Source organism: Sinocyclocheilus rhinocerous, unplaced genomic scaffold, assembly GCF_001515625.1.
Source record: "Sinocyclocheilus rhinocerous isolate Xijiao unplaced genomic scaffold, SAMN03320098_v1.1 scaffold681, whole genome shotgun sequence".
Lineage (NCBI taxonomy): Eukaryota > Metazoa > Chordata > Actinopteri > Cypriniformes > Cyprinidae > Sinocyclocheilus > Sinocyclocheilus rhinocerous.
Genome location: NW_015641029.1, coordinates 667,340 through 691,960, shown reverse-complemented (window position 1 = coordinate 691,960; position 24,621 = coordinate 667,340). Strand labels below are relative to the sequence as shown.

Genomic DNA, 24,621 nt, shown 5'->3' with positions numbered 1-24,621 from the left:
GGGCGCCGTTATGCAAATCTTCCCACATAGTGATGTAGATATGTGGGGGCGTGTTAGAACGAGCCGTTTTAGGTAGGCGTGGTTGACTCTTAACTTTTATAAAGAATATCTCTTTGGATTTGAGACTTTAGTCTTTGCAACTTTACAGATCTTCATTATACACCAAGAGCTTGTAACACTTCAAAGAGAAAGAAAAAATTTAAATCGCATCATATGACCCTTTTAAGCATTCAGTCTTCTGAAAATATGAAGTCTTTAGATCTCGCTTTACTACCTGCTGCACTGTTGTTGTCTTTTACATGTGGATATCCTCAGCATGTACACATTTGCTAATTAACAGCATCACAGTAGAAATCATAATCACATCCATGTGCTGAAACCTCATCATATAACTTCTGGGTAACACCTTAGTTTAGGGACCGATTCTCACTATTAACTAGCTGCTTATTAGCATGCTTATTATTAATATATTGGCTGTTTATTAGTGCTTATATAACACATATTCTGCATGACCATATTCTACATCCCTAATACCCAATACATAAACTTAACAAATACCTTACTAACTATTAATAAGTAGCAAATTAGGAGTTTATTGAGGCAAAGGTCATAGTTAATGGTTTGTTAATAGTGAGAATTGGACCTTAAAATAAAGTGTGACCAAATGCTGATTTGTCTTTATTTGTAACTGTTTTTTCTTCTGTGCTTACAGTCCCTTTCCAGGTTGGAGAGGGATATACAGTATATATAGGGCATTCGATCTGTCAATGTCCCCTGTCTTTCTGTTCTAACCATTGTTAGCGATAATAAGCTGAGAGGCTGGTCAATTTCAGGAAGTTGGTGATGTGTGCTTCTGTTCTGTCACATCCTGCTGTGCTCAAGTGTCTGTATTTGTATACACGGCTGCATCTGTAACCCCCTGTAGAGCTCAGGTGTTCTGTCTCACACATGCAGATGAGTACACACACACACACACACACACATGCGTGGAGTAGCACTTCCAATAAAGATCACAAATTGTGCTAAATCGCATCTCCAAATAGATACTAGAACAGTATATACTCTGAATACCATTTTAAAAGTCATGTTACGTTATTGTGTTACTCTTAAATATGTAATTATTTATGGTACATTGTTGCTTAACTGAGGTGCTCTCTCTCATCTAGAAATGTAGCATTAAGTGATTTTTGCTGTTGTTATTGTGAATTGATCGACTGATTATCAACCAACAGAATATTTTTGTTTAAGTGTCCAAATGTTGTTTTTGCATAGTTATTAGACATTATACCATTAGCAATAAAAGTATAATATGCATTGTAAATAGTTCACTAATAATAAATATGGTTACTATATTTATAGAATTTGTTTTCAAATCTAAATTGTCAAATAATTTCATCTTTGTTTTTATCTGTCTAATTCTTATGCTACACATTTCTTACTTGATGTAATAATATTACATCTACAGATAAATGCCAGATAAATCTGCTTTTTAAATAACAGCAACTCATTCAACTCGTTCATATGTGAATATATATATATATATATATATATATATATAGGGGTGGGCAATATACCGGTCACAAAAACGTATTGTTTGCACGCGTTTTTAAGTATTGTGGTTTAAAAACAAGTGATTTGAAGCCGTTTAAATGCAATCAGCAGCGAAAGAGAACTCATTTCACTATAAGCGTGTGCTGTCTAAGAGACTGTTTCTAAGCGCTGTCAGAGAGGCATGTGCAAATTACAGTTTTTCTCAATCGATTTGACACATTTCTCCAAACTCAGGTCACTGTTCTCAAAACAGCTAACACAGTGATCTGAATGCTTTGTAATTTTCCTAAACAGATTGAACATTTTCATTCATTTCAAGCAAATTACAAATCATGCAAATAATTTTCTCAAAACAATGTGCACAAAACTCTCTGTTTTCACAATATTTAATACAACCAACCAATACTTTAAAATAGCTGAAAAAAGGTTTTACACAAATCACAAACATTTATGAACCATTTGTCCAAACACAACAAACAAAACTCTGTAATTTGTCATTCGATCAAATGAACATAGTTTATTTTCCATTGGCCCTAAACTGATAACTGCTTGGATTTTCATTAGCATATTTGTGCATCTACAGCCGAATGTGTTTTTTTAATCAATAGAGAACCCACCTATAGATTTGATGTTAATATTTACTTTTAATAAATGCATTACAAAAAAAAATTGCAGTGCTTCATTCTGCAGTAAAGTTGAACTGTTTGGTTAAGATAATTTTGTGTTTGGATGGCTGTGCTGATTGTTTTGAGAACAAGTACATTGCATTGGAGAAAAGTGTCAAATTGATTGAGAAAAACTGTAAGACGGTGCTCATAGAGCGCAGGAGTATTGAATGGAGCTGTTTTTGACGCTTTATAGGCTTTGAACGGTTAAATACACACACTTGTGTGTCAAAATGCCAAGCTTTGCAAGTATCCTCATAACCACAGTAATTTAGTTCTTAAGTGAAAGCAAACAGCTGAGGAAGAAAACACATGTGTAACAGTACATTGGATCTCAAACTGGTTATTGGTCTACCTCTGTTTGTTCAACTGTTTGTTTCCTTAACATAGAATGTCTGCAACGACTATGCCACATAGTCTGAAATGTATAAGATGCTTTGTTGATTTATAATGAGAACAATCCAGTTGTGTTGTGTTTTGCTGCCTTGTAGAGCATAGGTTTAGGTGGAGTTTAAATGTAAAATAAAATTTGATATTAATTTGTCAAATATAAATTAATGGTTAAAAGTTTGGAATCAGTGTTTTTTGAAAGAAGTCTCCTATTCTCACCAAGGCTGCATTTATTTGATCAAAAATACATTAAAAACAGTAATAGTGTAAAATATTTTTACAATTTAAAACTCTTTCTATTTTAATATATTTTAAAAAGCAATTTATTCCGGTGATTGTAAAGCTGAATTTTCAGCAGCCATTACTTCAGTCTTCAGTGTCACCCCTCAGAAATCATTCTGACATTCTGGTTTGGTGCTCAAGAAACATTCTTTACTGTGTTTTTGATTAAATAAAGGCAGTCGTCTTGGTAAGCGCTCAAGAAACATTCTTTACTGTGTTTTTGATTAAATAAAGGCAGTCTTCTTGGTAAGCAGAGAGACTTCTTTCAAAAACATTACAAATTTATTATAAATCCAAACTTCCAAATGGAAATAAGAGTGTTATGTGCTATGGTTTATAGTCAGCATGCATTGCTACAACTGAAAACCGAAAAACAATAGCAATCTCAAATTTCTATTTTACAAAAGATGTTTTCTGTTATCCCATTTGTAAGCCAAATGTGTTTACCTTAACCACTTTCAAGGATTAAATAAGCATGTCAGCTTGGAAAGTTAATTAAACAACTCCAGAGTCAGGTTCTCTGACCCGTACAGTATTTTAATGGTCTGCTCCACATCACTATCAGTGTGATAATTTTTCCTGCTGTGTTATTAATGCTGTTTTCAAGCAATTTGCAGCTTGCTGCGATTAAGCTTTGAACTTCCTTACTGTTAGATGTGATATAAATGAAGCATACCGTATGTCTAGTGTGAGTGGAGCTAATGGAGCAGTGTGTGTGAGTCTGTGAGTGAGCGGGTGTGTTTCTGCTAATGGATAGGGGGTAGTGCGTTTAGAATTGTGTGCATGTGCATGTGTATACATGTGTGTAGAGCTGAAGTAGTGTGATGACTGAACGGAGTTCTGTGTGCGTGTGTGTCTAGGAACTAGAGGTGAGAGACGGTGACCCGAAAAGCAGTCAACATGAAAGGCAATGAAATCACTCATGCCTGCAGTGGGCATCGCAAAACATGTTATTTAAAAGGCACAACACGGGTAACACATAGCCCGATGTGTTCGTGCAGAGACGCTTCCCTGGTGCACACTTGTTTACTTGTCCTCAGGACCCCTCTCTCAGTCGTTTGGGTTGCATTTCCCCTCACCTCTTCCATCTGTGCCTATCCGCCTCTTTCTGTGTTTTTACCTCTTTATGACCCACTTCTCCCTCCCATTCGTTCTCTCACTCAGAAATATTTTGGTTGGGGTGTGCACATTCTTTGTGACATCTTTGTCTGTGTGCATCACTCTCAGTCTGTGCCCCCCTGCTGCTGGAGGAAGTTAATGTGTACACACATACACACATACCCTTGTACCTGAAGTGGAGCTCTGCCAATAGTGTTTTCCATCAACACAATCTCATAAGCATGTATGGTGAGTTTGAATTTAATTCAGATAATATTCAGGACTTACTGTGCATGATTTACCAGCACATGTTGTTCAAAAGAAAAAAGCATGTTTGTTTTTATCAAAATGTAATGAATTTAATAGCATTCTCTATCTCTTCTTTTCTGCTTAAAGGGATCCTAAATGGTAGTTCAACCAAACTTACAATTCTGTCATTATTCTTTCAACCACATGTCATTCCATACCCATATGACTTTTTTTTCTGCAGCACTTTAAGAAGATAATTTAATTAATATTTGGGAGAAATCAGGACAACGGCAATACATCATGGCTTACTTTATGAAATGGAAGTAGTGACAGATTTAGTGATGTCCGCCCTAATTTACTGTTAAAACTGCTTTATTATTATTATTATTATTATTATTAATATTATTTTTAAGCACAGCCAATTTAAACACTGGGAAAATGATCAGTGAGTTACATTTACTTTTTTCAGACACTCTTTGTTAAAGTGAGTCACAGTGTGCTTCCATTGCATCAAACTCACCGTCTTTTCTGCTTAAAGGGATCCTAAATGGTAGTTCAACCAAACTTACAATTCTGTCATTATTCTTTCAACCACATGTCATTCCATACCCATATGACTTTTTTTTCTGCAGCACTTTAAGAAGATAATTTAATTAATATTTGGGAGAAATCAGTACAACGGCAATACATCATGGCTTACTTTATGAAATGGAAGTAGTGACAGATTTAGTGATGTCCGCCCTAATTTACTGTTAAAACTGCTTTATTATTATTATATGACCCACTTCTCCCTCCCATTCGTTCTCTCACTCAGAAATATTTTGGTTGGGGTGTGCACATTCTTTGTGACATCTTTGTCTGTGTGCATCACTCTCAGTCTGTGCCCCCCTGCTGCTGGAGGAAGTTAATGTGTACACACATACACACATACCCTTGTACCTGAAGTGGAGCTCTGCCAATAGTGTTTTCCATCAACACAATCTCATAAGCATGTATGGTGAGTTTTAATTTAATTCAGATAATATTCAGGACTTACTGTGCATGATTTACCAGCACATGTTGTTCAAAAGAAAAAAGCATGTTTGTTTTTATCAAAATGTAATGAATTTAATAGCATTCTCTATCTCTTCTTTTCTGCTTAAAGGGATCCTAAATGGTAGTTCAACCAAACTTACAATTCTGTCATTATTCTTTCAACCACATGTCATTCCATACCCATATGACTTTTTTTTCTGCAGCACTTTAAGAAGATAATTTAATTAATATTTGTGAGAAATCAGTACAACGGCAATACATCATGGCTTACTTTATGAAATGGAAGTAGCGACAGATTTAGTGATGTCCACCCTAATTTACTGTTAAAACTGCTTTATTATTATTATTATTATTATTATTAATATTATTTTTAAGCACAGCCAATTTAAACACTGGGAAAATGATCAGTGAGTTACATTTACTTTTTTCAGACACTCTTTGTTAAAGTGAGTCACAGTGTGCTTCCATTGCATCAAACTCACCGTAATGATTGGAAATTTTGCACAAGGGTGAAAGATTTTGTATCAATTCAAGTTTGTCATGTAAATTTCTCCATGTAGACCAACTGAAAGCTGCTTGTAACTTTTGTGTGCTTCTTACACTATTCACTACACTATTGACAATAGACAGTGGAGTAAGTAATTGTGCCTTTAGTACTATCTATTGATATGGATCAAGCATGATTGTCTACAAAAAATGAATTCCCTTACCTGTCCAACAAAAAAGAAGCAACTTGGGCATCACAACTCAGGATTTCTCAGTCAAATCTTTCCACGTTGCGATGCTGTACCAATGTTTGCATTGTTTTTTGTCTTCGTCTGTCTTTGTGTTTTCTGGCGTCAGAAGTTTTTTCCTTCTTCCGCCTTACGGTTACTGATTCTCCTATTGTCTCCACTGCAAAACCATGATAATAAGTATGTTCCATTGTGTCTTTTTTTCAACGCTAAGCTACTAAAGTGACTTTAGAGGCAGCAGCCAATTTTGAAAGGATGAAGGGATTTTCATTGATGTTTAGTAAAACACTGCAGGGCACATCATTTCAACAAGGGAAAATAGATTGGTGGGTGACCTGCAACATATATAAATAGGTCCCACTTTATACAAGGTGGACTTAACTACTATGTACTTAGATTTAAGTTAATCAGTTAATGCAATGCACTTACTGTGTACATGCATGTCTTTACATTGTACTTATATTTAAAAAAAAATACCCGCATGCAATTACATACGTAATTAATTTCTGTAATTACATTTACAAAATGAGTGCAGTCTTCATCTCATAAGAGTATGTGCCATTCAGACAACATGAAAACACTATTTATTTCCTAATGAGTTAAACTTTTCAAATGAGCAAACTACAGTACTGAATGCACCCTTATTTAAAGTGGATGTTTATCTCTAGTATTGATTTCTGGTAGGGATTTCAGAAGTCAAAAATGTAATGACACAAGTCTTTCTACAGAATCCTCAGAACTGAGTACCATCTCAGTTCGGTGCCCACACACTGCATGAATGCTCACATGCACATTTGTGCACATGTTCTGTGAAGAGCACTCATACCTCACGTAATTTGATGGCATGCTAATGTCATAAAAACTTCTTGGTCCAAAGCCCATCTTAGTGAGCTATTAAGGTACATTTACAGTGTCATTACAGTTATTTATTGGATAAGCGCATATTGCATAATGGATAAGTGCATCCGAACACAGTAAACACCGCATGTCTGCACGTGAAAATCAGTTTGGCTCTCTCATCCATCCCACCCACTCTGCAAACAGACTGTGCTGAGAATGCTCGTTATCCCGACCATCTATCCAATCATTTATCCATCTCTTCCTGTCTCAGGACCTCGCACGGAGCGCACATGCTGTACAGCGCCAATGTTCATGCACACAGTCAGGTTTGCTGCTAACTCTGGTCTGACAGTGAGAGAGAGAGAATGAAAAGAAGAGAAAGGGATGATAAATAAAGCTTCAAAGAACTAAAGGACAATAGCTCTATTTTACCATAATGTTTGAAGTCAGATTTTGAAGTCAGGTGCTCTTGTTATTTTGTTTCTCTGTCATTTCGGAAACAATTGCGTATGTGAAAAAGAGGGAAGCAGAGTGAAAGAGAAAGCTTATTTTTCACAGGCTGTATAATGGAAGTGGCCCTAAATTAAAGTCAGAAATAGACCATATAATCCTGCAGCTGATGCATTACTTGTGAATCTCACAGGCCGTGCAGGGTTGTTGTTGTCTGCATTTGTCTTCTCCTGCTCATTTTCCTCTGTTCCCCTCCACTGGTAACTTGACTATGAGATACTATGGCTTTTTAATGGTTTCTGTCATAGGTCAGAGATACATTACTGAAGCCATTAACAAAGACAACACAATACTAAGAGACCCCCAGAGTTTTCTTGACCTACATACCCCTCATCACTGGCTTATCCTCAGACATCACCAATTTCCCTTTATGTTTATCGTAAAGATTCAGTATTGCTCAATATGGACATTTTTTGTACAAGCCAGAAACATAATTTGCTTTCATGTTTTTTTCTTGCACTTTTTTCTTACAACAGAATGATTAATCTAATTAACAGATTCTAATCTAACACAATTTTCTATTACAATAAAGGCATGAGACAGAAAGTCTTCTGAAGATATATTTCTTGCAAGAAAAGGTCAACAGTCAAAGCAGTCATTCAAGTTGGCTGCAGAGTGCGACAGAGGAAAACAATCTGACTCAACATTTATACCTTCATCAAATCAGGATGCTTCTATTTCATCCAATCATAATGCATAGTCAACATATGTGTTCATTTAAGGTATTTAACTATGCCCCCCTAGATGCCTTTCTAAGTGTTTTATGCCAATTATTTTCTAAGAATCTAGGATATCTAAGAAGCTAAAATAACATTTCCAGACTCACACTTGTCTTGCACATCAATATCAAATAGATTTCCTGTTTTCTCTCGCGCTCATAAAAGCTCAAGCATATTAGTAAGGCATTTAGAAAGGCATTCTATCTATCGAAATCGATTAAAAATTAACTGTTTAAATCCTTTTGACCACTGCTGAACACCGTAAGGTAACTGTTGCACTTTGCTGCAATTTGCATGCATATTAATGCTGGAAAGTATACAGGAACAATATTTCATTACTGCTCCAACACAACGAGTGGGAGCTGTTAAAAACAAAAAGAAGAAAGAGAAGAACAGCATGTAAATATTTGAAATGGGTCATTATTATGGCAGCAGCAAGTATGCAATAGTTTTAAATTAAGTATTATATATATATACATAAAAATATAAACCAAGCAGCTTTATGTTTATTTAATCTCCACATTTTAATGACATCCATCGTTTTGAGAGATACAATGCAAGACAGAAAACCTTTTCAGCAGTGTGTCTTTTTAAGCAGGATATAAAATAATCAAATAATAAATAGGATATTATTAAATATGAATTTATTCTCATTATTCCAAGCATATGACATTTTATTCCAAGCATATGACATTTTATTTATAGCAGACAACCATACATTCGACTATCTGTCTGCATGTCTGTCTGCCCATATATCTATCTTTCTTTCTGTCAGTACATCAACGTAAGCATCCGTCTGTCTATCTGTGTATCCATCTATGTGTTCAATTCAATTTTATTTGTATAGTGCTTTTCATAATACAAATCGTTGCAAAGCAGCTTTACAGAAAATTTTGTAGTTCTGTATGTTGTTTCAGGCTTGGCATCATCTGAGGTCCTCTGAGGGGTTGGCATCATCTCTTCTCAGGTGTTCGGTCATCTCAGATGTTTGTAAGGGCTGGATCCAGACTGAAGTTTGTGTAATTCCTAGTTACCTCGGGATGCCAATCCCATCTGTCCATCTGTCTGCCTTTATGTGTATCCCTCTGTCTATCTATTGCCCTTTAAAATCACACTAATCCATTCAGGTCAGCAATTTTAGCATTACCGATATATAAACACTTAAAACATTGATCACATGCTCACTGTTCTATAGGATGAGTCACACTGATGTTTTACTTCATCATATTCATGGTTTAGAAAATAACAAGAGATCAGGTGAAGTGTGCTGGTGTGTTGCGTGTGCATGAGTCACAAGTGATTAAAGAAGCAACTGCTTTCTTTCAAGCATATGAATAACCGTGACTTAGGGTGACACAGTGAATCACCTGCATGCTTTTAAAACAGCTTGCTTTTACTTGCATAATTTATTTATTTGGGTGAAATGCGCAGGTCTATTTGTGGGTGTATGTTTTGCTCATCATTATTCACAGAACAGCCCCAGTGTTTTCAGATGTGTATTGATAGACTCAGCAAGGACACACACACACACACCTGCAGTAAGACATACAAATGTACAAATGACAATGTTGACTTATATTGGTGAACATGCCGTTAAAATGCATGGGAACAATGCATATTTTAGAATATTTTAGAACACCTACCACAGAGAATCAGTCAGCAGTTCTGTCCTGTCCAGTTTAGTGTATCAGTGTGTAAAGGACTACATGGTGCACAATGAAAACTAGCATCCAAAAAAAAAATTCTTTACAGTGGTACGTTCATATCATGTCACGTAGGAATTATGGTATTTGCAAGTTGAATGCACATGATTGTAATCACAATTATACACTACATTTTAAAACGTTTGGGGTCAGTTTAAAAAAATAAAATAAAATTAACACTTATTCAGCAAAGACAAAAATTGTTCAAAAGTGACAGTGAAGACATTTACAATGTTACATAAGATTTCTCTTTTAAAATGCTGTTCTTTTAAGCTTTCTATTAATCAGAGAATCCTGATTTCTTCTGAGTAAGAATCTTGTGGGAAGCAAATTGTTATTGATCATAAGTTTTAAATATGGATGTTGACGGTACAATTCGGTTTGCACATATTTTGTGTACTGTTAATGCGTTTGCACTAGAAAGCGTCTCGTCTTTGTCAGGAACTGGAAATGAGAGAGAAATATGTTGCATACACCTTTATTTTCTTCAGTATACTCTTCTGCTTTTGAATGTACATGTACACCCTTTTACATACAGAGTCCACCCAAACAGTTTCTACTGTCTCTGTGCTGTAGCTTCCAGCTACATGAAGCCAGCTGATCCATGCTTTGTCTTACCTTTACGCAGCTGTGTACTTAGTTGATATAGAAATCCAGTTTTCTTGGCAGAAAAAAATCTTTTGAAAATTTAATTGTAAGAGAGAAAAAACACACAGCATTAAATTTTTTTTCAATTTAAGCAGATTATCTATGATCTCTTTAGGTCAACTGAGGCCAAATACAACTGCTTAATAAAGCAAAGATTGACAAAGATAAGGGAATGAGTCTGCTGGCCAGTCAGACGAGATGTAGATCCCAGATGCGTGCTATAATCATACTTGACAGTGTCACAAAGAAGAATGTACTGTATGCGTAGGTGCAATTTCACACATGCATGTGTTTGTTTGTTCCTTCTGCTTTCTCCATCTTGTTTATTTTTTTCAATCTTCTATCAGATGCATTCATTTATTCCATATTTCTGCCTGTCATGAGAAATCCCATCTGCAGATGCGCTGAATCATTGAAATAATTTAGCCTTGGAATAAGATTTGTACAGTGGCTGAACGGTTTCTGTCCTCCTGTAATGACTCAGGAAACTTAAAGAAAGTTACTATAATTTTTCCGGCTGACTGGTGGTCCAATCTCAATGTTCAATCCATTTTACTGTATAGGGAATAGAGTGGTGATCTGGTCATTTCTCTTCCTGGCAGATAATGAGGTGTTTTTCCCTTCTCCCAAATAAAACCATTACAGTGGTAATATATTATATTATGCAACACATTTTCATAAAGTATTCACCATACTATACTATACTGATTCTACAGTCAAGAATACTTTGCCCCTATGGTTTCTTAGCAGCATCCCACTGGACGTTTTCCTGGAATCTATATCTTTGTCCCAATTGCTTTTTAGAGATGTTGTTGTTGTCCAGTTTATTATACATTAAATAAGTGGTTCCTTATAAAGTGCTTCCTATATGAAGTGCACTTGCAGAAAAAAATCTTTTGAAAATTTAATTGTAAGAGAGAAAAAACACACAGCATTAAATTTTTTTTCAATTTAAGCAGATTATCTATGATCTCTTTAGGTCAACTGAGGCCAAATACAACTGCTTAATAAAGCAAAGATTGACAAAGATAAGGGAATGAGTCTGCTGGCCAGTCAGACGAGATGTAGATCCCAGATGCGTGCTATAATCATACTTGACAGTGTCACAAAGAAGAATGTACTGTATGCGTAGGTGCAATTTCACACATGCATGTGTTTGTTTGTTCCTTCTGCTTTCTCCATCTTGTTTATTTTTTTCAATCATCTATCAGATGCATTCATTTATTCCATATTTCTGCCTGTCATGAGAAATCCCATCTGCAGATGCGCTGAATCATTGAAATAATTTAGCCTTGGAATAAGATTTGTACAGTGGCTGAACGGTTTCTGTCCTCCTGTAATGACTCAGGAAACTTAAAGAAAGTTACTATAATTTTTCCGGCTGACTGGTGGTCCAATCTCAATGTTCAATCCATTTTACTGTATAGGGAATAGAGTGGTGATCTGGTCATTTCTCTTCCTGGCAGATAATGAGGTGTTTTTCCCTTCTCCCAAATAAAACCATTACAGTGGTAATATATTATATTATGCAACACATTTTCATAAAGTATTCACCATACTATACTATACTGATTCTACAGTCAAGAATACTTTGCCCCTATGGTTTCTTAGCAGCATCCCACTGGACGTTTTCCTGGAATCTATATCTTTGTCCCAATTGCTTTTTAGAGATGTTGTTGTCCAGTTTATTATACATTAAATAAGTGGTTCCTTATAAAGTGCTTCCTATATGAAGTGCACTTAAAACGCTAGCAGGCAGAAATGGGATTAATCCAATCTTTGTCATGAATCTGTCCAGCCCAGTAATTGGAGCTCAAGCCTTGGTAATTGGCTTTATGAAGAGGAGGAGTGAAAGAGGAAAAGCGAGAAATCATCCTTTCTCTGCGTATTATTGATGTGATGAAGCTTTTATTTTCCATAAAAGATATCAGGAACACCTGAGTTCATTCATCTGTATATGACTAGTTAATCCTATTTCAGAGAAGTACAGATGTACACATAGCTTCAGTGGGGTCAAGGTTTAGCTGGTTAGCATGGCCCCATTTGCCCCTGCAGGGATAGATGCTGTAACCACAGACCTTAGTTAACTACAAAGCATCTTTTTTCATTCATGGACATTTAAAAAGCTGTATGTTCTGACATTTTTTTTTTTTTTTTTGCACGAAACGATGAATTATATATTAGCAGTAATAAATTATAATACAGCAGATTAAAAAAAAATAGAGACTCTCTGTGAGAATTTTTCACAGGGTTGCCAAGTCTGCGGTTTTAGCGCAGTTATACATTTACACTGTTGCTGTGGGTTGTTTTTTAGTCCGCGGTTTAAAGAGAAAGTTAAATGCGATTGGGCTAGTTTTGAATAGCAGTTGGGCTGGTTTGATTTCACAGACCTGGCAACCCTGGTTTTTCCCTGCCCGTTTCTTTTGTCTGAACATATTAGCTGGTGAAGGTTTTGGGCAGTGCCATCGAGATATATCCAGCTGCAGACCCGCAGCACCGGCAGTTTCAGAACCGCAGCCACGGAACCGGAAGTGAGGGGCGGAGTTATTGACAACGAGAGAGCACGGTGAGTAGTCTGTAATGCTTTTGCTATCATATGTTTAATAATTATCATATATATTACGTTAAACATTTATCTGCTAAGTACTTAATGTGTGCTTGGCTTTATTATCTTATATTGTCATACTTTATAGTATATAACTTGTTTCTGTGGATGTTTCGATTAATTTTCGGATGCATGTTGTAAATGGGCCTTGCAGTGAAGTTTTGAAGACGTTTATTATTCATAAAAATAAATAGTATGCTTTATTTTTCTCTGTTATATGCATTGTTTGTGTGTTAATATTACCTTATAGTTTAGTTATTTTAATCCCATTTGTCATCATTGAGATAATTGTGTGTGGCTTCATCTCTTGTAGAGACATATAAGGATTCAGAAAGGTGGCACATTACCTGAGCTGCAGCGGTGCAACAAGTGTTACAGCAATTACCAGCAATTTTCTGCTTGACCAGCATGTTTAAGCCAGCCAAACTGGTCAAATTAAAAAGTCATCTTCAAATCCACTTCAACAAGGCAGTTGTCTGTGGAGGTATGAATATCTTGAGTTGTTTGTTTAATATATGTAATCACAATATATTATTGCATAGTAGTTTACCTGTGTACTTATTTATTTATTTTAGGCTATACTATTGGTGTGATTATTTAGTTGTTAAATAAGGAACAAGGAAGGTTTTTTTGTGCCATTTACAGGGAGAATATTCTTATTTTTTGTTGTTTTCCAGTACATCTTGTCTTGGGAGCACCCTTTGATTTTAAATCTGTAAGTAGTTATCAGTTAAAGTAATTGACCATTTCCTCCAGCACACCCATTCATTTGCACCCCCTTCTGACCAATTTGAAATTAACCAAGATACATGTATATTACAGTGCAGAAACCCTACAAGAGGCCCTTCCAAGTGGATAACTGGCTACGCTTGTGAGGTATGTCTCAAATCTATCTATCTATCTATCTATCTATCTAATATCTATATATATATATATATACAGATTAATAAGAAATATTAAAGTTACATTTTCCTTTAATATTCTGTAATGAAGGAGATCCCAGTAATCCCAGACAGAAGTTGTGAAATGGCTCCATTAAACAGACATCTGCTCAGGGGGCCAGTGGAAGAGCCTCTTTTCCTTATAATGGAGGAAGAGGACAAGGAAAAGGCCCTCAACAATCTCCTGGAACAGAAGTTTCCAGAGTGCCCTTCATATTTCATCTTGTGTTCAGGGGAGTTATTTTTGGCAGGATTGTCATAACAAAATGGGCCTAAGAGTGAATTGTTCATTTGATACATTTTAATTTGAATTTATGCAAGATTGTCATGACAAAATGTGCCCAAGAGTGAATTGTTCATTTTGTAAGTTTTCATGCAGGATTGTCATGACAAAATGGGCTTAATAGTGAATTGTTCATTTTATAAACTTCAATTTAATTATTGTGTGAAATGTTTTAGTTTTCATATTGAAAAATGTATGATGCACGTGTTCTTGACTTTGGAGTAAACATTTATTTTGAATCTTGTGATTAAAGTACATTTCACATAAAATGCCCAGAAGTTTCAAACATTATTTTTAATATCACAAACAGGAAATAACTCGCATAATACAATGAAACAAATAACTGTATACAACTAAATTACGCAAGATTAATGTTTTTAAAATGCTTAATATATCATTATAAAAAGCATACATAAAGTATGACGTATCGTGTGTAATAAAAGCAAATTACCCCTTAAAAACCGTAAGGTGGCGCTACTCTGTTTAGAACGTAAGCTCCGCCCCTCACTTCCGGTTCTGTGGCTGCGGTTCTGAAACTGCTGGTGCTGCGGGTCTGCAGATACTATTGGTGCCATCAGTCATTCATTGTTGTTATAATGCCATTTTTCCTCTTGCTTTAGTGTGATTGAGAGCATTTGTTACTGTGGTGATTGGCACAAAAACATGTCCAATACTGAGTGCCTGAGCAAAGATGGTAGTTTTCAAATTGTGTACGTCTGGGTCTTGTGCCAGCCGAGCAAATACCATTGAAATGAGAGGAAATTACCTACTGAGAGATTGCTGTTGAGATTTTAATTCCCTCCTCCTTTAGCAACAACCTCGTTGCAAAGCTTGCATTTCGTTGTGAAATTCTCACAAAATAATCTGTGCCAAATAAGTTCAGAATGAATAATTATTGCAGTAATAAAAGGTCTTTTTGGACTGGGGAGGATGTTTTACAAGCTCAAGCTCTTTATCTCAAAACATTAAGGAAAATTTCCTTGCACATAAAATGACCCCATTAAGACGAGTGTGGGATTTTATACTTTTCTGTCAAATCTGATATTGGGAAATAGGAAATGAATTGTTATAAGAGTCTCTATATATTGTATAGTCTGACATACTACTTGAGTGAGCCTTTCAGTTTCACTTATTGTCCAACACACTGCATCTTGTATTGAGTGGAGATGATGTGTGGAGGTTCAGGAAGGCTTTTGAGTCACTGCATACATTGTATATCATCTGAAAAGGTGAAGGTTACTCTGAATAAAATTGTGCACATAATGGAACTATTCTTATGCTATAGGACGTTTTGCCGCATGGCTGCTGTTCTTCTCGTAGTGGGTCACTGAGTCTTGAGATTTGCCTGAATGGTGACTTTTTCACAATGAGCCTGAAGGGTTTGCTTGAGTCACGAAATGCTGTTGAGGTTATAGAAACATAGCAGAATGTGTTCATTATAGCAGATGTCATTGTTTCTGTGCTTTAAACCTGGCTTGGCTCACGGTCCACTACTATCTAAAAAAAAAAAAAAGTATTTATTTGGTATTAACAATTTTTTCTTAGTGTGAAGATTTATACTCATTCTACTATAAAGAACCTTTTGTGCAATAGAAAGATTCCATAGATGAACCATCAATGTCAATAAAGAACCTTTATTTTTTTATTTAATTGAGTATTTAAATTTGAATCTTTTCTGGTGCTTGTGTGTTAAAATCTCACTGCCAGTATTGGAGTTTGGAGTTTTTTTTATTTCGGCGGCAAAATACTGTATGTATGGGGAGTCTTTTCAAAGGGGTCATAGGATGCTCATTTTCCACAAGTTGATATGATTCTTTAGGGGCACACAGACTGAGATCGGCTCGATTTGAGAAAGGGGAAAACATTTAACCAGATAAAAAAAAAAACATTAGGTGGATTTTTATCATTATAGGGTGGTTGTGTACACACACTGCCAACAAACATTTCAGTTCAAACAACTTGTAAAAGTGCATGTAGCATCCTATGACCCCTTTAATGGAAGTGGGATTTTTCCACCATTTTTTGTCTACTGTGTAAAAATTGTACATTTAATTGTTTAGAAAATTCATAGCACAACATTCTTTAGTAAGCTGCATTGTTTAAGGCATAATTCACATCCCTAGCAATGTTTTTCTTCGTAAGCACTACTAATAAAGGTCAGAGTATGCTGAGTGAGCATTGAATTATGGAATCTCCTATGTGGTATAATTTGTTTATTCTGCTGTGCTTGTTTCGTCTTCTGATCACTGATTTTTCTGATCTTCTTTTCCACTTTCTGTCTCACAAGTGTGTGTTTAGAGTATGAGAATCTGTGGGAGGCCAGAGTAACTGTTAGTACCTTTACATTTTACCTTATCATTGTTGGAAAATAAAAGCTTTCTAAACTGTCAGTGTAGCTTTTAAAGTAACAAGCTACTTTTTCAAGTAGCAGTGTAATGTCACGAAAATGTCACAATTTTGTATGAGACGTTGTTACACGCCTTGTAGCCAAGTGAACTAAAGCAATAATGAAACACTCTTGTGTACTGCCTTATCTTTTATACAGTATGTATGGAATCCGTTTAAGTGAATCTTTTCATTCAGACATTTTTTCAAACACTTTTTTTGTTCATTAAGCCCACTTCTTGATTTACATAAACTGCCTAAACAAACCATCCATATGATCCGCTTGATTTGTGTACGGTTGCAGGGATGTTGGAGCCCAAACAAAACCATTTGCTAAAATGGTTCACCAATTGTTCCTCATTTTTTGTGCCAAATCAATTATATTATGAAAGACTTTAAATAGCTTGAATGCAAGCAAGTCAGAGTTTTTCAGAAACTTTCTGATGCCACAGTCCTGATGATCCCTTCTGCCCAAAATATGCCCAATTATTAGGGCTGGGTTTTGACACGAATTTCATGATTCGATTCGATTGTCATTCACAAGCTTGCGATTCGATTCGATTACCAATTCGATTCCATTCGATTCAATATCGATTATTTTGGATATATATCAGTAGGCTACATGCCAAATTTTCTCAAGGAAAAAAAATCTCAACTAATGCTATAAAATATACACGAGAGTCAGTACCAATTATACTGTAAAAAAAACAAATTCAGTGTATAATATTTATAAAATATTCGCATTCAAGTGAAATGTTACCCAAATTATTTACACTTTTTACACTATTTTCCTGTAACTTTGACTCCCTCTTGCAGTTTGAAAACCACTTGTGTAGCTAACTATTTTTTCCAAATAAGTATCTTGAACATAGTTTAACAACTAGTCTATGTTATTTGTACTTTGCAACTTTCAAAGCTAAAGATTCAGTGTTTCTTCCCTAGCAGTTTTGAAGACTGCAGTAGTTTTCGTTTCTTTGCCATGGAGGCAACATTTCTAAAACTGTGATCTGCAGGTCCCATACGACTCACACAGTCACTTATACAGTACAAACGCTGATCAGGCCCTATATATCGGGCATCATGCCAGAGCTCTAACTGTGCCTCTTCAGATATCTGCCTCTTAATGGTGTTTTAAGAGAAGCTAATGACAAATGGAAGGTGTTAAAGCAACTGCAACTGTGGATAAAGGGACTGATAGCTCTCTTTCTGTTTTCAGAGCATATGCTTCCTATTAAGTTATGTAGGCCTTTTCATAAAAAAAACATACCGTGGTAGAGAAAGAAAAAGAGAAAGAAAATTTCCTGTGATCCCCTAAATCTTATTATATGTGTGCACAGACTTCAAACACATCAAAATCCATTTACTTGTGATGTAAAGGCTAGAAATTGAGAGTACCTTGGAGTAATGGACATTTTTCAATCTTTAAGCCGCTTCCACCACTGGGTTTTACTGCTGCTGTTATGATGTACTGTACCTTACCCTGAAGCGAGCTGCATTATAAAATCTCTCACTATGAGTGAGAATTGCTGACACTGAGCACCTCTTAAAGGTTGATTGTCCTGAAATCATGGATTCATAACATGGAATGTTCTGGAAACAAGCTTCTTCCTTATTGCTCATGCTCAATAAATGTTAAATGCTTTTCTAGGACCTTCTCCAAGCCAAATCATAACCATTACTCACAACAGCAAAAATAACAGCAAAAATAACAACAAAAATAATTTCTGTTAGAAATGTGTATTTATAGGTTTGGTTAGCAGTGACTGAAACGCAGCTTTACACACAACTGCCGGTCTGCATGGAGAGGATCTTGAGACTCCAGTAGCTTCAAACACCTGTTTGCTGCTCAGCAGTGGCTTTTTTTACAGCTGGCATTACAATACAGTTCATTTGTTTGTCAGAAACTTTCCTTAATAAATCTTTATCTTGATCTTCTGTGTTTCAGTCACTCACAAATCTTTTGACAGTTCAATAATCTCTATTTGCTTTTCGCAAAATATTATTTGTTTTGATGCCTTTTGATGCCTTTTTGTTTCATACTTTTCATCTTCAGAAAGATCTTTCTTCCTCACCATATTGCATGAGAACTGTGACTTGCTTAATAATGTGGAACAACCTCTTTGGTTTCCATTTACCTAAGAAGACCTGGCAAACTATTGAACAAACCTGTCTGAGATTGATACCAGCTACCTGAAATGATGTGAAAATCAAAACAAACAAATATCTGACTCTTTATTGTACCGAAATCCTATTGATATGTCACTTGCATAATAATTTGGAACACAGTGTATATATATACTGTATATACTACATTATATTATACATGCACTTGCATTTTACTTAAATTGACACTTCTATAATATAAATATGATCTCTAGGTTACGTATGTAACCATGGTTCCCCGAGGGAACGAGACGCTGCGTCGAGATCGCTTTGGGAACGCCCCTGCGTGACGCAGAGAAAGAGACGCAGCGTCTCGTTCCCTCGGGGAACCATGGTTACATACGTAACCTATAGACGTTCCCCTTCAGGAACTCGAGCTGCGTCGAGATCGCTTTGGGAACGAGAATACCCACTGCGCCATACTACCAAGTCCCTGCCTGTGTGTGTATCTCATGAGGACATCATGAAGAGAGAACTCGGCCACACCCAAGTTGAAAGCTTTGGAGGCCGCCATACTCCTGGTCGAGTGCGCTCTGACCCCCATAGGTGACGGGAGGCCAGAGGACTCGTAGGCTAGTGAGATGGCCTCGACCATCCACCTACTCATAGTCCGCTTGGTCTCCGGAGATCCTTTCTTTGGCGGACCAAACCAAACAAACAGCTGATCTGCCTTACGCCACGGGGCAGCTCTGTGTGCATAAGCTGCCAATGCTATAACTGGACAGAGCAGATTAAGCCTTCCTTGCCTACTTCCTGGAACGGAGGAGGACAGAATGCCTGAAGTACTATGGGCCCTGGCGAAGAAGTGGGCACCTTAGGGACATACCCGACCCTCGAAGCTGGTTTGCGCTCTGCCAGATGCGCTTTTATACTTTCTGGTGCTTACGTCACCCCGCTCGTGACGTCTCGTTACTCCATTGGGCTGATTTGACACGTGCTTCAGAACGCGGTCACGCAGGGGCGTTCCCAAAGCGATCTCGACGCAGCTCGAGTTCCTGAAGGGGAAATATAATTTCTAATTAAGATTATTGTTATTAATGCTATTATCTGTAGTGTGCAGTGTGGCAGTGTAAGTTACATTTCTAAGTGTATGTGGAAATGTCTGTAGGCTCATGTGCATTAGATTCATTAGTATATCAGATGTATGTGTTGTGTGTGCTGAATAGACCCATGTGCGGTTCTTTCTGTAGAGTTGATGAGGTGAAATGAAGAAGCTCTGTATTTCTGACCCTCATAATATGCTCAGCTCTTCAGCCTGCAGCCTAACAGTACATACACACACACACACACACACACACACACACAATGAATATGAGAAATGTGTAAAGGCATGCTTGACTTCTCCACACTCTACTGTCAGCAGTTACCTCGTATGTGCTTGTCTGTTATTCAGTGTAGCACACATTTCTCTGCTGCTATCATAATTGTAACTCAAAAAACAACAACAGCTGGGGGCTGCTTCTATTCCAGAAACAGGTAATGTTGAATGCATTTACGCCATTTATAGTGTAGTTTGTATGTTATTTGCTTCTGTATGTTGTAGTGCATTGCTCAATGGGAAAAGGTAAATTGCCACTTTAAGGGTATTGTAGGAGTAAGGTTTTAATTGTATTTTTTCATTTTGCTTTAGTGCTTATATTTAGTCATTATATACAGAAGCTTCATTATGAAAATGAGACTCACTGCTCTTGTCAAACAACTATGTGCTATGAACCCCTTCCAACAATGTGCTATGAATTAATGTCTTGATTAATATTTGAAACATATTATTAGAAATTAAAACATTTTATCAGTATTCTTTGATGAATAGATGAAACAAAAAGCAGACTTTATTTTAAATAATAATAATATAAAAATATGATGTAAGTCTTTACTGTTGCTTTTGATAAATGTAATGCATCCTTGGTGAATAAAAGTATAAATTTCATAAATTTCAAAAAACATTATTTTATTAAAACAAACAAACAACAACAAAGATTTATTTAGGATCTTATTGAAAATATTTGAATATTTTGATTATTTTAATAACTAACTGATGTCTGAAGTTAAGCTGTCTAACAGAGACATCAACAGATACATTTTTTGCCATTTATAAAATATATAAATATATATAATTTTATATGTATAACAGAGTAGTTATCCATTTTTTTTATTCAAAGGGCCCCCATTGTCCAACACAATATACCAGATTGTTATTATTTTTTTAAGCATTTTTGCTCTAATTATCACAAAGCTGCTTGTTTTTTTTGTTTTTTTAATAACATAAGGTAATGTAAGACAAAATGTTACCTTAAATTTACTTTACAATGTCAACAAAAGAAAACATGCTGGATTTTTGCTGTAATGTGCTGTAATAATGGCAAAGCTGTTTGTTTTAAAATATGATAGTATTGTTTTCTTGTTGGTAATGTAAGGTAAATGCTATACCATATAACTTAAAACTGTTACAATATTTACAATGGACTAAAAACAACAAATGCAGAGAGGAAAATTACAGAAGACCACCACACGCCACTGCTCTTGGAGGACATGCTTGTTTGAATAGGACAGCCTAATACTTGACACTTGGGTGGATGAGAAGTAGAACTGACAGTCCTGTCAGCATGAGGACTGGCAGAGTGTGTGTGTGTGTGTGTTCGGTGACTTGGGCTCAAACCCAACATCTGACAGGGTGAAGGCCTCAGTAGCGCCGTGCGTCTCCACCTCTCTTTCAGTGTTCATGTGAATGTGCGTGTGTTTCAGAGTCTGTGGCACGGATCTGCCAGCTTGTGTCTTGCCAACTTTGCTCCGAACTTGCCTGACGCGGAGTGTGACACCACCTGTGGTGTTTTGTCATCTCCGCTCGCTCACGGGAGATGCTGAGCTTGTACGACAGGTACCGTCACACCGTCCGCAAGCTGCAGCAAAACACCAGTGACACGAGGTCGTATCGCGCTGGCTGCAAATGATCCAGGAGAGCACGTGGGCGTGAGGTTGTGATCGTAATAATGAGAGAACATGAAAGTGAAGTGTTAGTTGAGGCTCCCTTTTATTGGATAGTTCAAAAGCCAGGTGTAAACTTCAACATCGTTTGAATAAAACATTTATTGCCTACAAGTGAGTTTCATCATATGCAGACAGACAGAAAAAGTAGAATAGGAGAATAGTGTAGTGAAAGAGTAGAGATGTCTGTGCATGCGTCATGAAGAAATCTGTTCACTCCAGCAATCCCTGCTGTCCTTAATTCAAGCAGGCAAGTAATGCCAAGAGACAAAGAGAAAAGAAAAAGACATGACTGAGCAGATATGATATGAATTGCTCTGTTCTTTTTTGGTAAAAATTTGAAATGCTTGATAGCATCCCTGAACTGTTTTTTTATATAGCATATAATATAAAGCATTTTTATATAGCATTTTTTATAAAGTGGTTCTCAAAACTATTGACTCAAAAATCCCCTGTTGTCAACATAATATCTATCTATCTATCTATCTATCTATCTATCTTTGGCTGAACATGATTCAGTCATAGACAGTGGTCCCACACAACTGAATCAAGTTATTTGGACATGTCTAATTTTAGTTCCCTTTCAGTCCGTCACTCTCGACGTCACGTCAGTGATGACCGACGAATTGGGATCTCGCCAGAGAGATGAGCCAATGCACATTGGCATGCGATTATTGCATCCAGCTGCCGCTGATCACAGCGTGAGTATAAGAGGCAGCAGGTGCACCGCATTCATTCTACCTTTCGCTTCGGAGCCGAGCGGTAGTGCATCACTACTGTTCTCTACTTCGGGTTGCAAGCAGAGAGACAAGCGAGTGCGGGCATTACGGCACGGCAGCGGTGGTCACGGTCGCACGGCGAGAACAGAAATCATCTTCGTGCAGACAGCCACACCAGGAGTGTGCGGTGGCCAGCTCCCCTGCGTTCTTCAGCACAAAAAGAGCATTTCTCTAAAAGAGCAACACAGGTGATCGCGTCTTTTTAAAGATGTCTTATCATCCGTGCGTTTCTGGGTGTGGTCGCTATCTGGCGCCTCGGGACGGTCACGATCGCTGTCTCACATGTCTGGGCATTGAGCACGCTGAGCAAGCGTTCGTGGATGGTACATGTTCCACTTGTGGGGACATGACCATCTCGGAGTTGCATGAAAGACTCCGTTACGTCAAACGTGGCGGGGTCCCTCTGCCTCTGCTGCGATCCAGTGTTCGTCTCAACAATCGGGGCGGCGCTGCGTCCGGCGAAGTCAGAGGTAATTGACGGCTTCCCAAGAGGGAGTTCGTCACCCCTCAAGCACTCCGCAGCCGGTGGAGCGGCCAGAGGTACGTGTTGGCCCCTCTACAGTGTGGAGGGAGCCAGCCGTTTCCTTTGGTTCGCCCCCTCGAGACCAGATGTCAATCGCTGCATCGGAGGGCTCTCTCTCTCTCTCTGGGGATGACGACTCGGCTGCATTGCCCCCTTCGTGTGTGACAGCGTTGTCCGAGCTAGACCCAGAGATGATGGCTATGGTTTCCCGGGCCGCCGAGAATGTCGGGCTTGTGTGGAATCCTCCACCACGTCCCGATTCTTCGAGGCTGGATGAGTGGTTTCTCGGTGGAGGGTCGTGCTGGTTCTCAGCGCCCCCCTCCGGTGCCATTCTTCCCGGAGGTGCATGAGGAGCTCACAAGATCGTGGAAGGCACCTTTTACTGCCCGAAACAAATCTTGTAGCTCCTCCGCTCTCACCACCCTCGATGGTGGAGCTGCTTTGGGGCACACGGGCATTCCCTTGGTGGAGCGGTCGGTGTCCATGCAACTGTGTCCGACGGCCGCTACCACTTTGCGGGGTGATCCGTGTCATAATACCCTGTAAGTATTTGTCAGGCTTAACTGGCAGTGCTTACAGAGCTAGTGGGGAGGCGGCTTCCGCCCTCCACGCCATGGCGTTACTGCAGGTCCATCAGGCCAAAGCCCTGAAAGACTTGCACGAGGGTGGTCACGACCGGGCAGTCCTATATGAGCTGTGTGCTGCGATGGACCTCGCGCTTCGAGCGACGAAGGTGACCGCACAGTCCCTGTGTCGTGCGATGTCCATGTTAGTGGTCCAGGAGCGCTATCTCTGACTGTGTCTGGCCGACATGAAGGAGCATGAGAAGGTACAGTTCCTGAATGCCCCCGTTTCCCAGACCGGCCTTTTCAGCGACGCTGTCGAGAGCTTCGCCCAGCAGTTCTCGGCAGCACAGAGGCAGACGGAGGTGATCAAACACATTCTGCGCCGGAGGAAACCTGCTGCTTCCGTCCCGGCTGCAGCCCCTCAGCCTGCTCGTCACCGTGGGTGCCCCCCTGCGGCTGCCCCCGCTCCCACGCAGCAGCCTTCCACCAGGCAGCATCGTGGAGCCGGTCGCAGACAGGGCGCCCAGTCCGTCCAGGCCCCCGCCAAACCTGGCAGTAAGCGTAAGTGCAAGAGGCCCTGAGACGGGCGACCCGGAGATGGAGAAGACTGCTCATCGGGAGACGGTGACCGCACCACTCCCTCCCCCAGAGGAGGGCCGGGTGGAGAATCCTTTGTTTCGTTTTGTTTTTGTTCCGCCGCTAGCCCAGCAGCCAGCGGTACCCAAAACTTCAATAAAAGAGCGGTTTCCTCAGTCTCTGGGTCTCAAGAGGAGGAGAGTTGTGAACTGTGCATCACAGGGTCACTTCCCCCCTCCTCTCTCGCCAGCGGGCAGCAGTGCGTTGCCCAAGAGCACCCCTCCTATCCATTCGTGGAACCAGGTAGGGACTGTTGGCATTCAAGTCCCTGCTTCATGCCGTCACAGGCCGGGCTGTCACAAGCCTCAAGCCGGGACCCTGTGTTTTCTCCCGC

The 24,621-nt window shown here is 38.4% G+C and overlaps 1 protein-coding gene and 1 long non-coding RNA gene across 2 annotated transcripts in view; both read left to right on the top strand.

Moving 5' to 3' along the window:
* Window positions 1-24,621, top strand: part of LOC107754134 (melatonin receptor type 1A-A) — a 60,456-nt gene that overhangs the window by 16,835 nt on the left and 19,000 nt on the right. The gene's annotated exons all lie outside the window — the stretch shown is intronic.
* On the top strand, window positions 13,868-14,411 carry LOC107754135 (uncharacterized). Its single transcript, XR_001641547.1, has 2 exons — window positions 13,868-13,905; window positions 14,073-14,411. It is a non-coding gene; the product is annotated as an uncharacterized LOC107754135 (long non-coding RNA).